We start from the raw sequence: 6,000 nt of genomic DNA on the forward strand, positions 1-6,000 counted from the left end.
TGCCTGCTCTTGGTGCATGGTTGTCATGGGTGACTTCAACCACACCCCTGAAGCATGTGTAAAAGAGCCCTAAGCTTCTTGAAAACTCACAGCAAAAGCATATTCCTTAAATATATGCTGTACTTTGGACGGAGAGAGGCATCATATTCTGGTTGAGAGGCCTACACTGATATACCCATGGATCCACACTCAAAACATTATGCCCATAAAACAGAGCATCAGCAACAGAAGAAAGGAGGCAATACCATCTGAGGAGGAACCACATGCTTGAACCAGGCTCAGGGTCACCAGGAATCCTAAAATGATGATACATTGCTTCACTCCTGGAAAGAAACACAAATATACCTGGGTTATTAACAATGAAAGAGGCAAAAGACCTGTGTGTTTCACGCATTGCTCAAAGACATTGACATCCATGGACTGCTTTGAGTGTCATTATCAGAACTCAAGGAGAAAATATGGAACCAGAACTAATGAAGTCTGCAGGCTGGTGAAGAGCTAAAGAATGAGGACAGTTGGTCAAAGACAGAGAGGGACTCGGTTTGCTTGGCAAGTGGCCCACAATCGTTACTCTACAAGCTCATGCTCTGAGGAACAATGTGTAATGAGGCACTATCCTGGGGAGGGAAGGGGAGGAGAGGTGATTGCAACACCCCTGGTAGCTGCCCAGCCCCAGCTCAGTTTACCTCTCTGAGGGTATCTCCCCTTTCTCGCTTGCCATGACTTGATGTTGTGTTCTGCGTCTAAGGGAGGCTGCCTCAGAGTTTTCTGAACTAGGTCCCAGTCTCTGGTCCATAGGCTAGCTAACATCTGGGACACCTGGATGCATTTGTTGGGACTCGGCCCTTCCGACCACAGTCCCACTGCCTAGGCCCACTGCACCGGACCTGAAGCTTGGTTCCCAGCCTTGTCTTGGCCCACTGCAAACCTGGTCTGCCCCGCTTGGGGCTCCAGGCTCATTGGCCCCCATGCTGCACCCTGCTCCTAGCCTGCTGCTTTCCCACAATGCCTTGAGCCTGCCCCCAGCAGTGCTCAGATCTGATAAATGCCCCTAGGGCACCAGTGGGACCTTGAAGCCACCTCTTTTAGTCTCAAACCCAAGCCACCAGTCGTAAACTGTTAGCCAAAAGAAAAGCCCCCTGGCAATAACCTAAACTTTCCCCTTCTGGGCAACTGAATAGCACTAAACAGAAAAAACAGATTGAATTTTATTAGTAGATGTTTAGGATTGTGAATCCAAAAAGATGACATAAGCCAGTAGGGAAATACAAATCGCCCAAGCAAGGGACTAACATTAGAGGGATGGGGGCGAGGAGGGGAACACAACTAGGTTACAGAAAATACAATGTTAGCCAGCTAAGCCCGAGGGTGGGGAGAGAGGGGGAGGGGGAGGGGAAAAGGGAGGGAGGGAGGGGGTTCACGACGCTGAGAGAGAAAGAAGATAGATACACACAAACCTGTACAATGGTCCACAATGGTGGAGGAAGTAGGTCAAAGAAAATGTCTCAGTCCATATACAGTCTCATTGAGAGGGGTCCTCTTCGTGTGGAGTGAGGTGGTCTGTTGCTGAAAAATCCTCTTGAAGTTAAGTCCATCTGGTGTGGAGGAGGGTTCAGGCAGTCCCCTCTGGGTCTGGTCCAGCGACGGTCCGTCTGGTGGGGTTGGAGTACTGGCAGTGGCCTGTGATGTGCTGCACGTAGATGTTATGGGACCGGCAGATGGTGTCGAACACCACGGGGCACAGCATCTGCTTGGCGTAGCGGTGGGAGATGTGGCAGGCACGCAGGATGCTCTTGTTGCTGGGGTCCCAGGCTCCGAGCGTTCCCACAATGACTGAGTCGAGCATCATGTTGAAGCCATGGCCCCTCAAGATGTCCGCCAGCGGGGTGTACTTCTGCTGCTTGCGAGTACACTATCCCTTTAACCCACACGAATGGCTCCCCCCCCAAGCGGGAGGGCAGGCAAGCACCCAAGGCAGCTGCCTTCTGGATTAGGCCTTCCTGGGGGCTCGCAAAGTCTGGCCAGTAGCTCAGCAGTTCTCCAGGCACTCCTCGGCTGCCTCCCACCAAGGAGCTTTGGCAGGGCCTGTTTTAATAGGGCTCTCTGGCCTCTTCCCCTGCTGGTCACTTTCCTGTCCTAGTCCATCTCAGGCAGCTGCAGGGCTCCTTGCTGCTGCTGGCTCTGGTAAGTGCTTGTTCCAGTTTTATCTTTGAGGGCCTCGACAACCAAACTTCTGAGCTTTTGGAAGTCAGCTTTCCTGAAGTCGAGGATTTCTGCATTGCTGACTGATCTGCCAACTTTGCGATGAATAAGGAAGTTGATCAAATCGTGATCACTGTTTCTGAGCTCTCCTTTGATACTCAGATTGCTCACTAGATCATCCCCTTTGGCCGGAACCAGATCTAGCAGCGCCCCGCCACTTGTCAGCCCGTGGAGTTCTTGAGTCTGAGCTCGTCAATGCAGGTGAGGAAGCTACACGACCGATCATATTTGGCTAAATGCTCCTCCCATATTGCTTAGCAGGAGGGCCAGTTCCTCCTGTTTATTCTCCATGTTCCTGGGGGCGAAGGCGGGAACTAAAGTCAAAACACCCAATAATAGATTGTCCTACCAGCTGGCCTTCAATTTGTGACATGCTTGAGTGACTCTTAGAGCTCAAGACATGTCCATCACAAACCATGAGCTTCATCTGACAGAAGCAGAATGGAATGACATTGAAAGCATGACAATTGCACCAAAGCCTGTTAATGTAACAACAAAGATTCTTCAGTATGAACAACTAACAATATTTGATTTATGGTGCTTGGTTAAAATGCCAATTGGAAACAGCAAAAGCCTTATCCCATTTAGCTCAGAAGCTTAAGGAATGTATAGAAACAAAGACACGTTTCCAAAAGTGAAAGATCAGATGATAAATTGGACTCTCTTCTTAAAGCTCTGAAATCTCCAGAGACAGAAAGATATCTGAACAAATAAGAGACCCCCAAAATATAGGGCCCTATCTTGAGTCATTTACAGATAAGCCACATCTCAGGAAAAGGAAGACCTATTTAAAATACTGGGAACACCAAAAATAAAATGCCATGCTTAAATTGTATCAACTGGCAAAAAATTGTAATGGCAGTTCCAGCAACACAAATCAGTGTTAAAAGAGCATTTTCAGGTCTTAAATTTATTCTATCCAGAACAGAGGTCCAATATGACAGAGCAGATACTAGATGTTATTTTAGTTCACCCAAACAAATTGTTCATGAAAAAGTAATTGTTTTGACAACACAAAAACCCTGGCATTCATGTAAAGTTGAAGTCACATGCAGGCAAATTTCATAGTGTCATGGTTTCCCAGTGCTTAGGGTCAGAAGGGACCTAAACAGATCATCAGGTCCGACCCCCTGTCCCAGGCAGGAATGGGTGCTGCGGTCATATCACCCCAGCCAAATATCTGTCCAGCCTCCTCTTGAAGAGCCCCAAGGTAGGAGAGAGTACCACCTCACTTGGGAGCCCATTCCAGAGCCTGGCAGCCCTAACTGTAAAGTGATGTCTCCTGATGTCCAGCCTGAACCTTCTCTCTAATGATTTGTGGCCGTTATTCCTAGTAACCCCGGGTGGTGCCTGGGAGAACAGAACCTCCCGCAATTCTCCCTGGTGCCCCCTGGTGAGTTTGTAAACAGCCACCAGATCCTCTCTCAGCCTTCTCTTGTGGAGGCTAAATAGGTTTAAGGCCCTTTAGCCTTTCCTCGTACAGCCTGCCCCACTGTCCCTTGACCATGCGAGTGGCCCTCCTCTGGACCCACATCCCTCTTAAAGTGCAGCACCCAGAACTGGACACAGTACTCCAACTGACCAGCACTGCAAAGAGGGGAAGGATCACCTCCCTGGACCTGCTTGTGATGCATCTGTAGATGCACAGCAAGGTGCAGTTAGCCTTATTGACCGCTTCCTTGCATTGGCAGCTCGTGTTCATCCTGGAGTCAACAATGACTCCAAGATCCCTTTCTGCCACCATGTTGACAAGAAGGGTGTTTCCTAGTCTATAGCTGTGTTGCTGGTTCCTTCTCCCTGGATGCAGTACCCTGCACTTGTCTTCATTGAATTCCATCCTATTCTCATCTGTCCACCTCTGTAACCTGTCTAGATCTAGCTGGATTCTGTCCCTCCCCTCCAGCGTGCCCACCTCGCCCCACAACTTGGTGTCGTCAGTGAATTTGGACAGCGTGCTTTGCACACCCACATCCAGATCGCTGATAAAGATGTTGAACAGTACAGGCCCCAGGACTGAGCCCTGGGGGACTCCACTGCCCACATCCCTCCAGGTCAAAAATGACCTGTCCGCCACTACTCTTTGGATGTGACCATCTAGCCAGTTTGCCACCCATCTGACTGTGCAGGCATCAGTGCCACAGTCACCTAGTTTTTTTTAAGAGAATGCAGTGGGAAACTGTGTCAAAGGCCTTCTTAAAGTCCAGGAAGACAATGTCCACCCCTGACACCCTCGTCCAGGGACTTTGTCACCCAATCAGAAAAAGAAACCAGGTTAGTCAGGCAGGACCTGCCCTCAATGAACCCATGCTGGTTGCCCCTGAGCATTACCTCCCCTGCAGGGCCCTTGCAGATGTGCTCCTTGATAATTTTCTCAAAGGTCTCCCCAAGGACCGAGGTAAGACTGACTGGCCTATAATTGCCGGGGTCCTCCTTTCTCCCCTTCTTGTAAATGGGGACCACATTGGCTCTTTTCCAATCCTCTGGTACATGGCCAGTGCCCCACGAGCACTCATAGACCCCTGCCAATTCCCTCAGCACCCTCGGGTGAAAAGCATCTGGACCTACTGATTTAAACACATCCAACCCCTCCAAAAGTTCCCTAACTAGGTCATCTCTGACCCTAGGCATGGTGGTGCCTCCCCTGGGTCCATACGCAATTCTAGTAGGGGAAATGTCCTGGTCCCTGTTCAGGAATATGGAGGCAAAAAAAGGCCTTTACTTGTATAAACTTCTAAATGAGTATTATAGATTTTCAAATGTTTCTGCTTGAAAATCCTATTTCTTATTCTGAAATGCATGAGAGAAATGTTGGTTTCAATCAGTAACAAACCTTTTCTTTCTCTTTTTTTTTTTTGGTGGCTTGCACTGGAACTGAACCCAAACTTATTGAGTACACCTGAACTGAACACAAATAAATATTGGGTTGATTCCCTGAATTTTAGGGGTTTAACAGCAAATATAGTAAAAAAAAAGGTTGGTCATCAGTCAAAAGTTTTCAGTAAAAGGAAAATTTTCTTGAGTTGGCATCCCTACTTGAGTGCTGCAACAGGTTTACACTGTGCTGCCACTCCCCCTCCCCCCCATTCTGGAACAGACTGCCAAAAAAGCCTATCTGTGACCCAGCAGTGTTATAGCTGACAGGACTCAGCAGCTGGAAAAGCATGTGGCTGGGGGAGGGAAGGGTCTAGGGGAAGACAGACAGAAGGCTTCGTGCAGGGTGCTGCACTCCTGCTTGGTTATCAGGTTGGCACTCTTATACCTTGTGCTTTAAGGTTGCATTCTGCTTGTTTTCAGCCACAGGGTTTGAATCAGCTCCAGCTGCTTGACATTTTTACAGATGGCTCAAGTTTGGGGTTTTTTTACAGATTTTATGCAAAGACACTTTTAGCTTGACTTTTTTGTAACTGACAGCCCATAACTTTACAGACAGTGAGTTGGCAACTCTGGCTATACAAGGGACTCATGAGGTAAAGCACAGGTTTCCTGATAGGGAAACCTGCTCTCCAGTGTTTGCAGTATAGCTGCTGTGAAGTAGCAGCTCTGGCCTTTGGGGGCTGCTCATGGACCCAAAGGGTGCATCCAGATGAGAGTGCATGTGCAGTATACAGTGCCACAGACACATCTGAGGTGCCACAAACTGCACATGCAGGCATTCGCTGCACTGCTAATTTGTGGCACAGCAGGTTTTTTTTGACACTGGGAGATCCTGGTGTCAAAAAAACCTGTACCTGAAAAAAG

This window comes from Alligator mississippiensis, chromosome 14 (assembly GCF_030867095.1).
Source record: "Alligator mississippiensis isolate rAllMis1 chromosome 14, rAllMis1, whole genome shotgun sequence".
In the NCBI taxonomy this organism is placed as follows: Eukaryota; Metazoa; Chordata; order Crocodylia; family Alligatoridae; genus Alligator; species Alligator mississippiensis.